This window comes from Papaver somniferum, chromosome 9 (assembly GCF_003573695.1).
Source record: "Papaver somniferum cultivar HN1 chromosome 9, ASM357369v1, whole genome shotgun sequence".
NCBI lineage: Eukaryota > Viridiplantae > Streptophyta > Magnoliopsida > Ranunculales > Papaveraceae > Papaver > Papaver somniferum.
This window is the reverse complement of record NC_039366.1, coordinates 41904830-41926349: the sequence shown is the minus strand read 5'-3', so window position 1 is coordinate 41926349 and position 21520 is coordinate 41904830. Positions and strand designations below refer to the sequence as shown.

The 21520-nt window shown below is 36.7% G+C and overlaps 1 long non-coding RNA gene, 1 other non-coding gene and 1 pseudogene across 2 annotated transcripts; all 3 read right to left on the bottom strand.

Moving 5' to 3' along the window:
* Positions 1–78: 78 nt before the first annotated feature.
* Positions 79–1554, bottom strand: LOC113308831. Its single transcript, XR_003340116.1, has 4 exons — positions 1521–1554; positions 1327–1392; positions 1116–1194; positions 79–107 (listed from the first exon to the last, which is right to left on the bottom strand). It is a non-coding gene; the product is annotated as an uncharacterized LOC113308831 (long non-coding RNA).
* A 12575-nt stretch (positions 1555–14129) lies between these two features.
* LOC113309377 lies at positions 14130–16253 on the bottom strand (annotated as a pseudogene).
* Positions 16254–18784: 2531 nt separating this feature from the next.
* Positions 18785–18903, bottom strand: LOC113314716. Its single transcript, XR_003342594.1, has one exon. It is a non-coding gene; the product is annotated as a 5S ribosomal RNA (ribosomal RNA).
* Positions 18904–21520: the final 2617 nt, after the last annotated feature.

Below are 21520 nucleotides of genomic sequence, written 5' to 3'. Positions count from 1 at the left end.
TCCGTAAGCAGCTCTCCTAAGATATCTATGAGCCCTATCAGTCAGTCCTATAGGCTTTATCACCTTTACTAAATCCTTTACTGCATTCAACGACTGCCTTAGGTTTCCTGTACACATCACACACAAAAATAGCATGAGTCAGTATGTTGTGTACTTATCAAATACACTCGTTTTTAACTACAAAATGAAAATCATGTTACAAACTATGTGTATTTGCCAAGTACACAAACTGAATCATTCTATTCTGTGTTGTGTAACCTTAACTTACATGCATATGAAGGTTTAAAGGGGTCATTTTTTATGTCCAACTATAATTTACAAACACAATACAGTCATAGGTTATATTTTTGCATGTGTAACTTTTAGTTATCTAGGCAATTGCCAAATCAGTTATGTTATTATGCATGTGTAACTTAAGGTTACACAGTCAATTGGCAAGTCAGTGATTAGATTTTCAATGTGTATCTTATAGTTACACAGCCACTTTGCAAGTCATTGGTAACATCTTGAATGTGTAACTCACAGTTAAGATGTGTAACTACAAGTTACACAGCCACTTCTGCAAGGCTCATTTGTATGTGTAACTACAAGTTACACACTCAATATACAAACCACAACATAGTGGTGAGATTTTGAATGTGTAACTTAAAGTTACACAGGCCCTTGTTTGCGTAGTTATACATTCAAAAGCATCACTTACATTAGAAACTTTTAAATTTCTTCAATTAGTAGATTTTAACTACAAGTTACACACTCAATCCTAGACATTCTACAAGGTGTAACTTTAACTTACACATGCATATTAATGAGTAACTTTAATTTACACAACCAATTTTCTATGTGTAACTACAAGTTACACATCCTAAACACAACCAATTTTTTATGTGCAACTACTAGTTACACATCCCTAGGCAAGTCAGTGGTGACAGGCTCACTTGGTATGTGTAACTATAAGTTACACAATCAATATACAAACCACAACACAGTCAGTGGTTACATTTTGAGTGTGTAACTTATAGTTACACATGTCCTTGTCTGTGTAATTACATATTCACAAGCATTATATGAGAAATAAACATGAGACCATGACAACAATAGTTTTCACAACTTAGTACCTGTAATTGTATCATCTTTTCTAGGGGGATTCATTTTTCCTTTCACCATTTTTATTCCAAAAGAAATTTGATTCTGAATCTGTAGTTGATGTAGTAATAAAATCAAGTTAGTTGATTGCAATTCAACTTAGAGTTTCTAGGGTTTTCAAACAGTAACATCTCAGAAATGAAATCCACTAAATCAATCAGTTATATCACATCCATGACTTACCTTTGTTTCTATTTAATCAGTTATTTCATGGATTTTATGCACAAACGATTGTTCTCCTTCTCCGATCTGTAAAATTATCAGTCAGAATGAGTTATGTTTGTTGTAATCTTATTACAAACCCTAGTTCAGAAATTTTCGACCCACGAATCAGTAACAACAGGAATCAAAACTAACAGCTTCAAATCAAAACTTACCTAGTGATTAATCGTCGGAGTATTTCATCAACAGGAATCAGTAACAACGGCGATTTAGGTTTTGAATCTGAAACTGAATCTGAAACTGTTTCTTTTGATTTTTTTTGGTTTTTGAATCTGAAACTTTTTCGATCTGTTTCTCTGATTTAGGGGTTAGCAAATGATGAATAGTTTTTGATCTCGATCTTTGTTTTGGAACAGATTTCAGGAAGATTTCTTGATTTTTTGGGTTTTTTTCTAGATTTCTTTCTGTTTCAGGTGAGTGAGATTTGTTTTCTCTCTCCTTGGAAATGAAATAATGGCGTCTGAACGAGAGAAAGGTAGGTGACGCCTCTTATATACTTGAGGCTAATTTAGTCTTTTCGCTTTTATTAAATTTATTTTTTAATTCAGGGCCTACTAATAAAACTCTTTTATCTAGGGGCCTCATATTATGGGTTATCCATGGGTTGGGCCTGAGCCTAATTTCCCCTTTCGAAAATGAGATTAAAATAGTCCCGATCTTTTTTACACCGGCTTGATTGGGGTATTTGGGTATATCCAATTTTAAAGGGACTCTTTTTAAGGATTTTAGGGGGAGTCCTAATGGGCAAGTTACAAAACTAACCTTATCCTTTAAAAACCTATTACCCTAAATCAGTGTTAATCTTTTCATTTCATCTTCCTCTTTTTCTCTTCTTCTTCTCCTCCGCAACCATATCGGCTCCATCACCCCCCACACCATCAAAACTCGTCGATTAATTCATTGAAATCGTCGATTGGAAAACTACGATAAATCTTCATCAATGGATCCACCACGGCGGAAGGGAACTCATATGAAAGAATCTAATCGAAAACCCAATGAGTATAACCCTGGAATTGCAAGTTTGGTTCAAAAGAAAGTGAAGAAAAAACCGTCGAAGAAGGAGAATTCGCAGCCGCTGAAACACGAGAAATGGTGCGCTTAAAAAAGTAAGGGCTTACTTAAACTCACTCTAGTACTTAGATTTCATGTTTGCATGTTAAATTAGGTCAGAAAAATCGAAATTGTGAATTGGCAGTTGCGATACCGGCAAGGTATTATGTTATCGACCTTGGCGGATTTTCATAGTTAGGATTTGGCCGGCAGGATCTTAGGTTGAAAAGCTTGCCGGCTGTTGAATACCTGTAACTGGTACTTGCAGGGCCGGCAAGTTATTCAACCTTAGACCCTGCCGGCGACAGTTTTTCTTTAGCCGGGTTGGTTATAATTTTTTACCTTGCCGGCTGTATTTCAAGTTTTTTGTGTCTCCTAATGCCTTGAATTTTTAAAACCTGAATGGTATTTGGATCAAACCATGTCGGCTGTTAGTTGGCCGACAATGTACGGGTAATGGACCTTGCCGACTGGTTTGGTGAAAAATCCTTGTTTCTACTGTGTTCATATTTGTTATAAGCCAGCAGGTTATGTGAATAATACCCTGTCGGCTGCGCTTTAGCCGGCATGTAATTTGGATATCGACCCTTCCGGACATTGTTCCGCCGGATAGGTTATATATGTCGACCCTGCCGACCTGTAATTTTTTTTTTCTTAATTTTTCTTGTTCAAGTTGGAAAAGTCAAAGAAGAAAGTTATGAAAGCTCTTAGTCCTCCTTCAAGACCTCCTCGTGTTGGTGATAAACTCTTGACTTCAACACATCGAGGGGAATACGTTGTGCCGGGAACGCTCAAGATCCGTGTACTGAATGATTCTCAACCACCATCGGAACCCAGTGATTCAGACGAGACTCCAGATGAAGACCAATCAATTCCATCTGGTAGAAGAGATGATGATGATGATGTTGATGAAAGCACTCCGACTGCTGGAGGAGGTAACAATGATGATGATGATGGTGATCAAGAAATGCCTAATGTTGGAGGAGGTGATGATGATGATGATGATGATGGTAATGGAGATAAAGATAAGGATATCGAAGATGAAACTTTTGACGAGGCATTGGAAGAAGAATAATAAGAAGAAGAAGGATAACAAACTCTAGCTATTGTTCAACAAACCGAAGCTTCAACTTCAATTGAAACCGGAAATAAGAAGAGGGTGATCACTAAACCAGTTAATTCCCACATGCCTCCCTCTCACTTGATGGTTACACTGAAAAAAGGTGAGCTTCCAAGGGGGACTCCAAGAGATGGTGGAAATGTTCTTTTTGGATACAAAGACTCATGGGCATGTACAATCCATAATACTTTCGTAAGTAATCTCAATCCGTCTTTGTTCTTTATTCAAGTGTGTAACTATCTTAAATTTTCGTCAAGTTGTTTGTATTTCTTTTCATTTTGTTTTTTTTTGGTATTTAGGATCACAAGCATGTCGTCCGTCTCATGAGGCGCCAAGCTTCATGTTCAGTGACTAAGACTTGGGATCTTGATCTAGAATGTGAGGAGGTGCAAGTGATTTTCAAGAACTCCGGGTTGTGGACTGCGGTGGAGAGTTCGAATATTGAGCATGATAGAGTTACCATATCTGCATTATGTGAGAGGTTCTACGAAGAGACTGATACAATGTTATTCCCATTCGGTGAGATGGCGATAACTCCCGATGATGCTCATCAAATTCTAGGCCTCGAGGTTGATGGAAAAGCAGTCAGTGAGGGATTCAATAATAAGTTTTCTTTCAAGGATATTTACAAATGGAGCCAGAAATTGTTCGGTTGGAATCATATTGAGACGGAGTCTATGCTTGAGAAGAAGGATGGTCGTCTAAGCAAGAAGTTTAATCTGAAGAAGTTGAGGGACACATTATGGGAGACAAAGAAAATCTTTGATAAGGAAGGAAGGGTGAACCCGATGCGAATCAATGCTACCGCGTCAGCTTATTTTCTATACGTCCTAGGCAAATGTATCTTCCCCGACAGTTCCGGAAGCTTGGTCGACGCCAGTTACTTGCAACTATTGGATCCCTTAGATAAGATGCGTGAGTATTCTCGGGGTACTGCGGTGGTCGCCTTCTTGAACAATGAGTTGACAAAGGGTTCTAGGGCACTCACTGCGCAAGTTAACGGAAACACATGTCTCTTCCAGGTAATTTTATTGTCTAAATCATTTATATTTGCAAAATTCTCGTAAGATAAGATTCTTACTAAACTTTTTTTTTTTTTGCATAAGTTTGGATATATGAGCACTTCCCTTCTTTGTTCAAAACCAACTCCTACCTCAAAATGGATGCGAATGTTGCGGTTGATAAGCCAAGAGCGCAAAGGTACAGTTTTAAGGGTACTAAGATAAGGACATGCCGCAAAATCTTATCAAACTCCGAATCGCCATCGACAAATTGACTGCGGAGGAGGTGATATTTGATCCGTATCAAGATGCTAGAAAACAAGGTTTCATCCAAAGGAGAGATGAAGTTGCATTATACTACGGACCCTTGTTGTGCTCACCGGGATATTAAATGCACGATCCACATCGGGGTTACGTCCAAGAAGAACCTCATTTCGATGAAGAAAAGACGTTCTTTACTTTTTTAAAGGATGACTGCTCCACGTCCCCAAAAAACTATTAACGTCGCTTACGCTCCACCGCCAGCTCTAGAACATTGGGACGATAAACGTGGCCGTAATATCGATGTGAGTCTTCTGGACGAGGTAACCACCGGTAATGAAGCTAGTGAGAGATACATGACGTGGTACTTGGGTTGGGATCGTCCTACTATGATTAGGGAAATGACTGCTGAAGAATTGGCTCGTAAGAGGAAGATGGCATCGAAAGACCCAACAACAAGTCTTAAGTTCTTTGTAAGTATTTTAGAGTTGCTCTTACTATTTTAAGATTACATCATCGAATCGTTATATTAATTGTTTGTTGTTTAATTGAAAATAGAAGGAGCAGTTGAAGACCTTTGTGAAGGTGTTGTGTTGCGCGAAAGACCGAGGAGAGCCTTTGCCGATTGAAGAGCAAAGCAAGCACATTGACTATGCTTGCAATATTGACAATGAGGATGCCCATGAATTGTTCAAGCAAGCTGATGCTGAAGTAAAAAGGGAAGAAAAAGCCAGGAGGGAAGCACAAGACAAGATGAATGCTGACAAAAAGAGGGCTCGTAGCGGTCGTGGTGGTGAAGGTAGTAGTAGTGGTAGTGTTCCTAAACGGGGAAGTAGTCGTGGTCGTGGTCATGGTGGTGAATGAATGCTTTCCTAGTTTATTTCTTTATGTTGTGGTGGAAAAATGTTTAAGTTAATGGTGTGGACAAATGTTTTTAAGGTTTATGGGACATGTTTTCGTATTTTGGACAATAAGTGTTGGAATTCTAGTTGTTGAATGAATGGTTTGTTTAGCTATGTAAAGTTTCAATGTTTATACCGGCATGTTTTTTTTAATATACAGTATCGACCACACCAGGGCCGGCATGGTTTTGAACTGTCAGACTGCCGGCCCTGACACCAGTAATTATTTGCATACCAGGGTCGACAGGGTATTCAGATCAAAACCTTGCCGGCTGTTACGCAGCCGACATGGTTTTACATTATCTACCATGTCGGCTATTTGTTGTATAAAACACCTTCTCCTGATGTCTAAAATCATCATAAAGTCGGCATGCTTAAAAATATGTTTCTTGCCGACCACATCATGGCTGACACCCTAGTGACCAAATACCGTTCCAACGGTTTAACAGAAAATTGCATGTTCTCCTGATGCCTAATAGGCATAAAGTCGGCATAGTAATAAATTTTCTATCCTGCCGGCCATATCAAAGCCGGCATGCTAATAACCAAATACAGTTCTGACGGATACACAGTAGAAACTGATCTCCTGATGCCTAAAATCATCATAAGGTCGGCATGGTAACAAAATTCCGACCATGCCGGCCTGACTTAGTCGGCTTACTGGGGAAATAAAACAGTGCCGGCGGATTTAAATTTCAAATTTTTGCAAGTACAATTTCTTTGATTTACTTGTACTTATACACTATAACGGCAAAATTTGGGCACCATCCTATAAATACACTACTTATCTCCAGAAAACAACACACAACTATTTGCATATACTCTCCAAAGCTCATATCATCATACACTCCATCTAACTCACCCAATAGCTCTCTACATACATATAACAATGGTTTCATTTGATTCTAATGAAGATTTGGCAATCACCAAAGCTTGGTATGCGGAAAAACAACTTAGACGTCAATCCTCCGAAAGGGTGGATTCCACAACCTTTTGGTCTAGGGTACACAACAAATTTAGCCAAGAGTTTGGGAATCCTAATGCAAGAAGTGTTCAACAAGTCCATGAGAGGCACCTAGTCATCGAAAATGCGATACTTGTTTTTAGCTCTCCAACCTCGGATGTTTAACATCGCCCCTTCACCTTGTCCATTGCACAATTTGTAAGTAATTTTGTGGTTTATTTTACGTGATCCATGTTGTTTTATCTTCCAATAAAACACCACTAACAAATGTAAGTTTGTTTTTGTGTTTTTGTATCACGAAGTCGTGAAATCGCGCTACTTGGAGGAAAAAGGGGAAGCATTCGCATTCGATGCAACCTATCACTTCCTGGCAGAAATAATCCCGGAGGATAACCCGGACTACTTGGATGTTGTATCATCTTCGGAGGAGGAAGATTGATGGCTTTAGAAGTTTTTGTATAGGTTTTGTGGGTAAACCTCTATGTAAACCCTCACGAGACTATAACTCGTCCACTAGGGTCGCCTAGGGGTTCAAAGGCTTGATGCACATGCTAAGTGCGTTCGTTTTTCCGTCGACAAGGAGTGGTATTTTATGTTTCAATCAATGTAGTAACCAAAATTGTATGAATAAAGTGAATTGCATCTATTAGAATTCAGTTTTTTTTGGGGGATAACTAAAGTCGGCAAGGTTATAAGATTACTACAGTGCCGGCCAAATTCTAGCCGGCCCGGCTAAAAAGAGTCGGCAAGGTAATAAATCAATACCATGCCGACTACCTACGCATTTATAACAGTCTCCTGTGTGTCAAAAAATATTACAACCGACATCTTCTTCATTCGTATACCTTGTCGGCCATACTAGGTCGGCACTTTCTTCATTCGTCGACCTTGCCATCCTAGTATGGTCGGCATGATCTTCATTAGTCAACCTTGCGGACCTTTCAAACTTTCAGAACTGAAAGTGCGGATTTTTTCTTTGATTTTAAGTATGATTTCATACAACAGATTTGCAATCACCTTTTAGAAGTGTTTCGGTTGTGTACTTCATTTTCGTTGCAAGAGATATTCTCAAAAAAAAAAAAAATCTCATCAAAAATCATCCCACAGAAGTTCAATCAAAAACAAAATTTCATAACTTCAAATCCTAAGTTTTAATCTATTCAATCAATCTAAACTCAATTAATTAACGTAATCAGAATTTTTAGTTTTAATTAAACAAGGACATATTAGCCATTTATAAAATATAAGGTTAAGGGGTGGCTTGGTTTTACTTCATAATGACCATATTTTGTCTTATTGGGTATATCCCAATTAATCTGGATATACCCAATCAAGCCAGATTTTTTAATAGGGATTTGGTAATGTAAAAACTCAGTAGGCACACTCACAATCACAATTGATCCTTTTGTTTGACAAAGATGATAATATAAATAACCAGAACAAGGAACATACACAAAATCTAAAAACACCATGAAAACAGCAACGATACAAACCCACCTGACATCATCCCTAGGAAAAACATTTATAGAACACGGGGTTGCAGGGACACTCCGTTCTTTGAGTCATGTCCGCGTTCGAATCGCGTTGGACGCTGACACGACGCGTGTTCGACGTACCAATATGTGCGCCCCACGTATGTCTTGTTTGGACGCACCGATGATTCCGGTTTAAAACATTTTTTTTCTCATTTTCATTTAAACTTCTTCCTTTATTTTTACTATTATTAACTAAATGAAGAAAGAAAAACATTTAGATCAATCATTTAAGTCTTTATTACGGTTTTGTAATTGGATGGAATCCCATATACCTTTGGTTGGGCATGTGTTCTTCTAAGAATGCATTTTGATTGTGCCATGTGTTTAATAGTGATTGATTGATTGACCTTCGGCGTGTATAAACAAACGATCTCTCCTTTTCTTTTGAAATTTATACACATGTAACATTATTTTCTAATTTTTAGGATCGAAACACTTGACTTTGCTGTATAAATACATAACTGTATATATAAATAAAATATGTATATAGTGTCCGCGTCCTAGTCTTTTGAGAATTTTATAGTATCCGCGTCCACGTCGTGTCGTCTACGCGTCCGCGTCTATGCAACCCAGATAGAACATAAATTTACAGTTAAAGAGCAAAAAGAAAACATATTCAACTCACATGTCATGACATACTAGAGCAGTCCAACATAATCTTATTGATTTCACAAAAATTCTTAACGCACTACTACGAAAAAAACCGTCAGAAAAAAATGCTAGACACAAAACCAAACCAAAAGCGGGACCCCCTGTTATCCTCCGCGGGGCCCACTAGGACCCACCAGAAAACACTGTGAGATAAAAAGCGAATTCGGTTTTTGCGAGGTTCAGAAGCTCGGTCTGTCCAGAAGCACCGTTCATTTTATTGTGGAAAATGTAAAAAAGTGGTCCAAGTATTAAGACACGGTTCACAAAAACATCCTATTGTTAAAATTATTAACAAATATTTCTGTTAGGAAGAGAGCTAATTGGTGACTCGCAGTTGAATATGTTGATAAAACTGTCTATCTATTCTATCCTTCCTATTTATCTTCCATACACAATTTTAGCTTTTGCCTTCGTCATAATTTTTCTGATGGTGGTGTCATCGCTTAATATCCTGGCTAGTTTGGGGCCTATTGTGATTATTTGGGGCCTATAGGTAGAAGACAAAAAATATTATTTTGAAGTAAAATGGATAACCCCTTATCTAACTATTTTACTAAATGACAAAACTACCCCTGATTAATTGATGCTAATTTGGGTGATTAAATGATGTTAAATCAAGTTAACCCTGAAATCAACTACCATTAATTCATCATCAAAACTTGAAAAAAATCAAATTTCTTTTTTTGAAACTCAATCCAGAATCGGTTGATGTTAGTGCAGTTATTAACCGGTTCTGGGTTGAATTTTTTCAAATGACGAAGATAACCTAAAATCGGATTTATTCATAACTCACATAATCCAATTATACCTTACTTTCAGAAGAAAAGAAATATTCACTACATAGTTTAGGAAATTAGCGCATTACATATATAGGACAATTCAGTATGGTAATTCTAGAATTTGACACATCAAATGTTCGTCAATGAACCTCCGAGCACGTCGGTACAACGTCGTCTATTCTTTATGGTGAATGAACTTAGTTTCCCCATTACGAATTCTCCATAACCCATTGAAACGTTCCACCTGAAATGCAATGAATTCTTAAATGTTAGTATGCGAACTTTTAACGGCGACATAGGTATAAAAATGATCGGATTACTCGCTTTTTCCTTAAGAGGAGCTCGTGGATGATGTTGGTACACCATATTTCTAACTTTAACAAACTCTCGGATAGCGCTTTTATGTATTGGAATCGAAAAGCCAAATCTCTCCATTTGCGGTTATTGGGGTTCCCGGTACGCCCGTAAAAGAACTCTTTAACTCTCTTCATATGGTTCTCATTCCATTTTCTAGGCTAAGGGTGTGATGTGGGAGTTGCTCAAAGAGGTTGTCCTTATATAGATAAAGACTCAACGACTACTTTTTTCGAATTCAATTCCCACAATCGGATTTTAATATTTCACTTGTAATCTGATTCTTGGGAAAAATCTTTTTTACAGAAAAGTGCCACTTTTCCTTAGTAGAATCGGATTACATGGAATGCCCACATAGACCGATTCTGGAGGTTGTCAAAATATGGCTCTCAACAATCGGATTTTAATATTGCACATGTAACCCGATTCTTGGCAAAAAAAAGTTACAGTAACATTGTCACTTTTCCTCAAAGGAATCAGATTATATGGTATGACCACATAGACCGATTCTAAAAGTGTTCCCCTAGAAACTGCCAGAATCAGATTTTATAAAGGCGAATGTAAACAGATTCTGACTGAAAAACTGCCAGAATCCTTCATTTGTTCTCACACACATATTATAGTTGGTTCTTTTGTCGCGTCTTAGACAAACACAAACAAATTTCAAAATAAACCACATTCAGTCATTCATAAACTAGTAACATAACCAAACACAATTCGACAATAAGTTTAAGACATAAGTTTTGACTCCATAATTATCCATAGTTAAAGACATAAGTTTGAAACCATCCATTCATGAACATCCCCACCACGACCACCTCGTCCTCGTTTAGGAGGTTGGGCGCTGCTCGATGCACCTTCAGACTTCCTTTTGTGGTGACTCTCTTCCTCTTTTTCTTTGGGTCCTCCTCCTCCACCGCTTCCCCAAACATTGCACCCGCTTCTACATCTTCGAGACTGTTCAAATAATCAATCAGCTTTTCATTAGCCTTAACATTTTTCCCTTTCCCGATTTCTAGCTTTGCTTGGGTTATCAAGTGCTCGACTCATCTTCTCTGTTTCTAATCTTTTTATAAAAGAAATTGGTGACATTTCCTTATACTTTAATAAATGCAATGTATGAAAAACCTTAGGTATAAAATTATACGATATAAAATTTGGAATCGAAATTTCACCGACACTTCAACTGTGATCTTCCTGATATAAAGTTATAGCAGTGCCTCAGACACAACCAAAAAGGAACGAGATCCGAGATTAACCTTAGCTGATAACGAGAGTCTACCTACTAGCAAATTAAATTATCCCTGATCTGCAAAGATGGTCATAATCGTCAGCAATGCACTATTGTTAGGCACTTGCATTTTTCTAATATTGTACTTTTGGATATTTGGGATGAAATCATATGACATTTCGTTCAGGGATGGATCCAGGATTCTTCCTTGGGTAGGGCTGGATTGTAAGCGGCAATTTTTTTTTGGAATACATCACATAATTAGTGGTCAAATAATGATCCACCCGTACAATACTAAATAGTAAGGGAAATAAAAGTTAAAACCAACACAAATAACAGAAAAGCAAAGTGATTACCAAGAGAAGAAAGTAAGAGTAGAAAGGTAGGGAGTTGAAGAAAATTATTTACTTTAAACATGACTTAAATTTTGATCACCTCATAATGTGGGCTAAAAATCACATACAATTAGCTAACTACATCTAATATGTGGGCTAAATATAAAATTTAACCTAAATTTCTATACTAATTTTTCTTTTACCCAAAAATTAGGGACGGGCTATAGCCTCCTTTAACCCCTTGCTACGCCCGTCCCTGATTGCCTCCATTTATATTGGATAAGGTATCGCTAGAAAACAATATCCTAGTCTGTTGAGTTTGAGTTCATGTACATTATCCATGAGCTGGTATATTTTTGTGAGCAGTAGTGTCACTTTGAGTCTTTATTTTGTTGTTTATACTTAATTGTTCTAGTACTTATATCACATCTAAATTTTATTTATTTTTAGCCCCCCTCAATATTGAGTTCTGGTACCGGCAACTGGGACTGTTTTTTCATACCCGAGCGTCCAGTTCTTTTTGATATGATTGATATTCGACTCAAGCAAGTTGGATGACAATGTGCACAGGCTTATGCAAATTTTCTGGTGCCTAGTTAGCAATTCGTAGTTCGGCATACGTAACAATCCGATCAACGGTTCGTGATTCGGCAGTAGATCGAAACGGCATACGTACGTGTATAATTCGTTTAAGAAATATGAGTTAGGCACGTAAAATTCGGCCAACATAAATAAATAATAAATTATTTAATATCCCTATGCTTAAAAGACTAAGTTGGTAGTAAAATGACACCTTAAAACCAATGTATAAATATATGCGATGTACTTATAGATTTATTCAAAATTGGTATGGAGGTTTCACCCTCGGTGAACGAGCATTAGGTCGCAACTTCGAACCCCCTTGAAGTAACATTTTTTATTAAAAGAAGAAAAACGTGTGTTTATAAGCTGGGCCTAGTTGTTAGGGAGCTAAATGGCCCAAATGGTTGGCGTTTGAAACCCAACAATTTATAACAGCTCAAGGATTCTACACGAACTGCACCGCTGAATCATTCGTAAATTCGTATAAATCGCGAATTATTCGGGTAGTCCATATAACACGCGAATAGGCTTCGGAGATGCATTCGAACGGAAGTATTATTCGGTAACCATCGATTCGGAAAAATTGGCGAATTGTTCCCCGAATTGCTATCTTTGGTTCTGGTGCAGATAAATAATACATGATGGCTACATGTTTTTTTTTTTTTTTGATACAACATGTTCCGCGTGATTAAATACTGCCTTTTGGAATTTGGACAACTGGAATAAGGAGAAGCTGAGTGGTAATCAAGGCAATCTTGATGCCATTTTTGTCGCACAACTATTTTCATTTCAGTTAAGCCATAGAAACAAAGAGGAAAGTCTCACTAATGTCTGTCTCTCACGGATCATGAAGCTCAGATGTATTTTGGTATTTGCTTAAAATTTATCACCAAAATCATCATACGAAGAACCCAAATTTGCCTTGAGAGTTTAACAAACTTAAGGAAATAGGAATACTGCCAAATAAAATAAAACGAGAAGTACGGATTTTAAAGTACAAACACAAAAATGGATACTGAAGCTAAACCCCATATGATATCAAGGCTTGGACCGGTTTCATTATGATGCATATTCCAGCTAGAATATACTGGACACCGGTTAGTAAATTTTCTTTGTAGTAGTGCATATTGCTAGAAAATTTCAATTTTCAAAATGGAAGAAAATAAATATGATCACTTAACAGTAACTTGCTGCTCACTGTCCTAGTTATTAAAAGTCTACTAAAAGTGGATCTATGGAAATGAAAGATTGCCGATCAATAATTCGGCACATTTGGTAATCTAAAACACAGTTGGCACACCCAGAATTCATCCCTTCGTTTACATCAAGATATAAATAACCAAGAAATTGAGAGCATACACAAAATCTGAGAACCCAATGAAAACAGCAAAAGAGAATTAAAGAAGAACAGCAAAGATACACCTCTAGACAGAACATAAAATCTAACATTCTTTTTTTGCTTAACAAACAAATTTTATAAACACCATACTGAAAAGAATTGCAACCAAATCATAGAAGGAATCCAATAAGATTCATAAAAGCAAACAAAAGTAAGGCAAGTCTATAATAAAGCTTTGTCAGGAAGCTCTAAACAACTCAAAAAAGAAGGCCTAGACTCATATTGGCATGAATGATAAAGTATTCCCCAGACCTGCACCTTTTTTGCAGCTGCAAATTTAATCTCCATGTCTATAGTAAATTTCCAAGTTTACTCCTGCAAAATGCAAATATTCCATCTGGTCCAGAGGATCCATGGGATATTATTGCTTCTAAAAGCTTGAATCACAGTAAAAGAATCAGATTGAATTAAAACTCTGCCAGAAATTTCTCATAGCCCATTCAAGTTAAGAAACACATTCAATTTTCATTTCAAGTTGAATAATCTAACTCCAAGAAAAGCAAAACTATCATGAAGAAACTGAGTTGCCTCGGTAACCAGGTCCAGTCAAAATTAAGAAAAAGATCAGATCTAATCTTTTGATGGTGCTGAGAAATGAAGTGCACAAGAAGAACATGTTTTAAAAGATGCGTTTAGTAACAAAATTATGTACAGCCAAATATCAGTTTCATGGAACAATACCATTGCTACACCTAGAGACAGAAAAATCATAGAGTTTTAATGGAGAAAACCAGAGACACACCTTCAAATTTCAAGTACCCTTTCCGAGTGCTAGCGAAGGACAAAAAGAGCAGCACAAAACCCACCGTGGAAATTTATTCAGAAGCTTCAACATCCATTTTTCGTGGGGATTCTTAATTTAAAATGCAATTAACGTAATCTAATTACTTTCTAGATCAATCTGAAACTATCTTACCCAAGTTTTTTGACATTTCCGAATCTCTGCATCTATATGTAATACCTGATTTCTACCTCTTTTTGATTTCTCAACTGGTGAAATATCTTCAAAATCTTCACATAACCCACATTCCCAACATATCCAAAAGGATGCCTCATCTTGATTCCTTATATATGCTAAGAGCTTCTTCCATAACTTTGGCTCGGGACAATGCTTTTGCTCTCTTTTTTCCATATGGATGTGTAGAAAGATGATCTAATGGCGAATGTCCATTAACCTCTGCAAGCTTTTCATACACTTGGGGAGCCACACGAGGATCGTATCCAGATGAGGCAAGCAAGAGTAACCCAATATAGTCTGCCTCCATTTCGTTCCTAAGAAGAGTAAACATGCAGGAAGAATAAAATACCCCCACTAGCAAGAAACATAAGCACATACTTGATGCCAGTATCAAGCTTTCTGCAAGAAAGACCAAAACAACAACATTTTGACGAGTTTTGAGTAAATGAAAAGTGGACAAGCAGCAACACTTGTAAACAATAGAAATTCTACTTAAACCACGATAAATACCTCCGAGAGGAAGGCAACAAGAGATATTTATATGCCTCAGTTATCCATTTCTCATCTCATCACCAATGTTCAGAACTACTTTCAGAGTTATAAGCCAAATAACCTTTGAGAATCTTTCCGCTCCATGTCTTGCCACAATATGCCCAACCTGATATCAGAATACAATATTGGATTCCGTCACTATCAAAGGGAAGCATCATCGTAGACAAAAGAAATTACACATGTTTCTTATGTGAACCAGATATTCATTGCCAAAAGACACCCATACGTCTGGGTCGAAGGCCTATACCAAAAAATTGAAAGAAGCATAAAATCAAATACCTCATGTGCGATTATTGTAGCTATCTCAGCATCTGATCTGAAGTGATGAAGCAAACCAGTGAAAACAACAATCTTTCCGCCAGGAACACATTCGGCAAGAAGAATTGGTTCATCAACAACCAAAATCTCCCAATGTAGTCCTTCCAAATGATAAGTAGCAACTTTAAAACCCTTCTTTCTACAATTTTTCACCCTCCTCATGTCATCATCCTGAGCTTCTTCATTGTTGTTACCAAGGCCACTCCCTACTTTCTCATACCCTAATCCCCTTTGTAAAGCTTCAATTATATCTTTGGCTATTGATTTAACCCTGACACTGTCCGGATGTGTTTCCGGAAGAATTTTCCCTTCATGACTTTTCAAGTCATCTTTAAAACAGAATTGTCCAAGTTTTCTCTCCAAATCTGTTGATATAAGAATTAAATGAAATCTCTTTGAATAAGGAATTCTTTCTAATCCATATACAGTAATAACTACTCCACCACTAACCAAAATTGCAATCAGTATATTTCTGCGACTAAGGAGAATTAGATTTTGATTTGCATGATGATAGCTGTGGTGAAGTCTTCTGCTGAAAAATGGACGGGCTTGATGATTTTGTCTTCCAAATGCGTGAAAAGAATTAAACTTTGAATAAGAAACCCTCCTCCAGATATTATTAGTTGATGGTGGGTTCACAGAAACACATTGTTGCTTCAACTGATGCTCTGGGTTTCTGCAGGTTCGGGTTAAAATTTTAGAACCCAGATTACGGATTCCATTAATGGCTAATTTTGCCTTTCTCAAACTACTCATGATTTATAAAAGTATCATAAACAACAATAACTACAAGAAATTTGTAAATCCTGATCAGTAACTGGTTACACTCAGAAGGGAATTTGATTTCTGCAAGAAAATGAGAGGAGGGTTTTTCTCAAGTCCATGGGAAAGTGAGGAACTTTACCAAACAAAGAAGTTCTCTTTTTCTTTTTAGATTGGGGGGATATAGTGCTGAATTTAGTTTTGACAATAGTAAATGCACAAGGACCGAAAAGTGCATTAGTTTGACAGAATTTAAGAGTTCGCTGCTATCTCATTTTTATTATGGCCGCCGACGGATGTCTGATTTGTTCATGACAACCTTCTTTATCTGCTTCACAGCTAAGCACTACCGTTTTGCGATGAGGAATGCAAAATTTTCATGGCGCCTGCTCAATAGAATTTTTCTGTTGATAGAATCCGCTAGCATTTTGCAATCTGTGATACAAGGTTTTTAAAGCATGAAGCGTTTTTAATTTTTAAGAAGTGGATCGTATGTTGAACCGTGAAGCGTCGCTTTATGGTTGGTGTTTGAAGTGTCAATGAGTAATGTTTTTGTTCTTAAGCAGTTGCTAAATATAAATTTAAGAAGATAATATTGTTATATAGTTAATATATGTCCAATTATAAATAATGAAACAAGCCGTGGCTCAGTGGTTTAGTCCTCTGTAAGTGACGAGCAGGTGTAGGGTTCGAATACCCTCTTCCAAATTCACAATTTTTTTCTTTTTCTTTTTAAATTTGTTCTTATTTTTCTTTTTCTTTTTAAAACAAGTGTGGGGTTCGAATCCCCTCTCCCAAATTCACATTTTTTTATTTTTCTTTTTCTTTTTAAAACAGGTGTGGGGGTTCGAATCCCCTCTCCCAAATTCAATTCTCTTATTTTCCTTTTTCTTATCACATTTTCTTATTTTTCTTTTTCTTTTTAAAACATGTGTGGGGTTAGAATCCCCTCTCCCAAATTCACATTTTCTTATTTTTCTTTTTCCTTTTAAAATTTTAGGAGGGAAATTTTGAAGCGTATATCTTTTAGGGAATCTGACGCTTCACAAAAGATTCGCTTCACTCATACGCTTCGAAGCGTTTTCGGAAATTTTGGAGCGAAGCGTGAAACGTACGCTTTTAAAAACCATGATGTGATAATAGAAACACTAGACAGAAGGTTGTCTTTTAGTCAAGTTAGAGTTTTTAGAAGAGCTTTTGCTTCCGCGTGCAACGCCGAAGAAGCCCAATCCGAACCTGGGGAAAGATGCATAAAAGATTTTTGGTCGACCGAATACAGGATGAAAGCATATCCCATGGATACGTTCTCTTTATTGAAAGACGCATCTGTGAATATTATCCAATCCACGTTTAAGTTGTTCCAATAATGTTTAGGCGAACGTTTTTGCTGAATCTCCATGTTTTTTTTCTTGGTATTTTTCGGAGAGGATTGGATGAACTTCTTGAGTTGTTGAATCAGGTAAGTTGGATCTGGAGATGTTTTTCTAAACACCACTTCACATCTATATTTCCAAATAAACCATAGGATTGTTGTAATCTGCACCCAATACTGCGAAAATATTGGATCCGTTAGCCAACTTTCTACCCACTTGCTAATGGAGTCTTCATTAATTTGCAAATTAACGACGTCCATGGAGCAACCAAACCAAATTGATCTTGCAAAGTGGCACTTTCTGAATAGATGATCTTCTATTTCTATCGCTTGGTTGTTACATAAGTGTCACTCATCTGAGATTTCCGAGTTATGAGCTGCTAATATGCTATTGGTTTTGGTTAGAAGAGCTTTTTGAATTAATTTCCAAATAAATAGTCTGATTCGCGGGATTGCTTGCAACTTCCATAATTTTTTCCACGGGAATTCATTGACCTCCTCATTATCTGAAATTTTATTGATGAGGTAGTTATAGATGTTTTTTTACCATGAACTTCCCAGATCCTCTGATGTTTCCATATGATTTTGTCTCTTTTCTCCTTATTCGGGGTTATAGCTAATATTTTTTCCTTTATTTCTGGCAAGAATATTTCATCTAGTTTCCCAGTGTCCCAAGACCCTTTAGTATTTAATAGCTCCTGAACTTTTTCCGTGAATGGGTTAGCTCTGTCAGTTGGTTTGTTTATTCTGTCTGTATTAGGAATCCAGTTGTCTTTCCAAATCTTCGTATTAGCTCCATTTTTCACTTGCCAGATAAAGTTTCCTTTTATAATATTGAGATCTTTTTGAAAGCTTGTCCAAATACAAGAGAGCTCATAATTTATCGTAGGTTCGAAAGGGTTTGAACCTTGGTAATATTTTGCTTCAAGAAATTTCACCCACAATTGATCTTTTTCTGTTATTACTCTATACTTGCTAACTTTGTTAGAAGGGCTATATTGAACTTATGGGGATTTTTTTATTCCCAGTCCACTTTGAGATTTTGGTTTACATATGCCTGACCACGCCTTTATATAACCGTCTTTTTCTTTTGACTTATCTTTTTTCCACCAAAAGTCTCTTTGAATTTTGTCTAATTTATCTAATGTTTCTTTTGGTAAAGCTATCATTTGCATTTGATATGTCGGATAAGCTTGCAAGATTGATTGAATTAGAACAGTCCTGCCCGCCTGAGACAATAGCTTTGCTTTCCAACCTTGTAAAGTATTATAGTATCTTTGAAGGAGGGAAAAAGGCAATCAACACGAGGACTTCCCAAGAGGTCACCTATCTTAGTACTACTCTCGTCCAAGCACGCTTAACTGCAGAGTTCTGATAGGTTCCGGTGCATTAGTGCTGGTATGATCGGTTGCTAATAGCTTCATGAGAAACTTATAGATAGAAACCAAAAACTTGTCACTTATTTGGATACTGAAAAACGCAATACGACATATTTACCAGTCCTAGTTGCACCAGCCACATGACTCACAAATTTGACCTAAATAGGTATGGTGCAAAAAGAACATTTTCAATCTGAAACTTAAGTCCTAAAAGAGCAGTCAAAAATCTTACTTAATCTAAAATTTCGACGTGTCACACGATTGCAGAATGCCACACATTCTAATGCCAAAAATAGCTCTTGAAACCAATGTTTGAAAAACACCCGTTTTTTCCGAAAAAAACGGCTGTTAAAAGGGTCACACCCATATACTGTGGCCGTGAACGTTTCCGAACCCCGTGCCTTTATAATGTCGATAAATAGGAAATAACGACAGTTTTTTAGAACCGTTTTTCAGTTTCCACATACGTTATAACAATTTTTCTAAAATTAGTTTGAATGTTTTTCTTCTAAATAACATTTTAACGTGCATTTTTAGAACTGTTTTCCCGTTATCACACACGTTATAATCGTGTGTAAATAACTTTCTTACCATTTTTGGAGTTTTTTCTTTCTTTCTCTGGATTGAAGGCTTAAAACTTAGGATTAAAATTTTAAAATAATACAGAGAAAGTAAACTACATGATTAAAAACTTCAAATTTAAAAAACATAAGATTATTAAACTAGTCTTCATCATTTAAAAATTTATGCGAACCAATTATGACCACCATCCTTTTTCGATCTATTCATGTATTTTTCATTTTCTTGGCGGTTCCTTTCCTCATTACAGTCATCATCGTGGCGATACTGGTTGTCTTCGTTCGCATAAATATCATCATTATAATAGCCTCCATTATCATCATCATTGTTACCTACTTCTTTATTGTTATCAGTATTAGAATTATATCCTTCGTTTATATGTTGGACGCCCTGGTCAGAGCGATCAGTAGTGTAACGAAAACCATATGTAGGATTCACATTCTCATAACCTTGTGTATTATCTCCAAATGAAACATTACCAAATTTATGAACAAAGTCACTCACCGGTAACCTTTCGTATGGGATTTCAACTTCGGAATCATGTCAGTTGTATTGTAGAGGGACATGCTCTGGATTATTAACGGCTTCCTCTTCCAGCATATTTAACCATTGTTCTTCTTGAGGTAAAACCGGTGTTTCGCCCCCCGCTATCCAGTCAAGCATATTGTCATCCCTCAGTAGACTATGAACGCCGTGAATATCAATGTTGTGTCTCCTTGCTTTACTTTTAATTCTTTGTTTCTCCAACTTCAAATTGTACTAAACATACACCAGATCATATAACCTAGATGAAAGTAAACGATTGTGTAGTTTGGTATGAATACTTTCAAACACACTCCAATTCCTCTTTTATCCAGATGATGTATTTTTTTGACTTGATATCTTTACTACAATCTTCTGGAGGATGGATACTCGGCACCATAAGATAACCACCGATTTACAAGATCGCCATGTTGAGCCGCAATACATGATGATGGTAATGCAAATTGACCTTGCATCATTCGCATGCTTCTCACCTACAAAGAAAAGTACAGTTGTTACTAGAAATACAAATTACTTAATTAAACATATTTGGAGATAGTATTATAATTTTGTACCTATAACATGCATTTTGCTTGTTCTTGCGGGCCGCTAACCGTTTTTCATATAACTTCAGTAAGACAAATTTTGGGATCAGAAATTTCATTATTGATGAGATTGGTTGTTGGGTCAAAGATGTAATAAGGATTGAGAAAATACGCTACAACATGAGGAGGAGAACTCAACTGACTTTTATATCGTTTCTTTATTACACGTACAATAGAAGCATTTCGATTTGATCCCAAACCTATTTATATAGTTTTCACACATGTAGCAAGTGCATGGAACAAATAACCTATGGTGGCTTTGTCTGAGTCCAAAAAAAGAACCATTTTCACAAAGGACCAACCATTATGCACGCATTTTGACACGTCGACCAGAACATCTCATTTGGAATAATATTATTTACATCTCTAGCTTGTTTAATATTTTTCTCTACCGGTTTCATAAATTCTTTGTCCAGAAACAGGCTCTCGATAGCATTACGTTGATCAATGATAATTTTGAATTATAATAGTGAAACACATTTCAAAACACCTAAGTAAGGAATATAATCCTCGATGTGTTGCAGTCAAGAGTTTGTCTCCTACGAGAGGAGGTCTTGAAGGAGGAGAAACAATTTTCTTCTTTCCTTGCTTGAGCTTTTGCAACCTAAACAAGAACAATTAAAAAAAAATCAACTATTCGTCATGGTCGACAACAATAACCAATGCCGACTAAACAATAGTCAGAAGAGATGACAACAATAATCTATGCCGACTAAACAATAGTCGGCAGGGATGTATTCAAATAACATGTCGTCTATTAACAAAATGGAACATATGAACATAAGGATTTCCATCCAATTAGTCGGCAGGGTCAAAAATCAATAGAGTGTCGACTGAGGGTGGTATTCAAATCTCATGTCGACTAATAACATTATGGACTCAGGAAACACAAACATTTTCAATGCATTAGTCGGCAGGATAGGAATTTCAAAAACCAACGACTG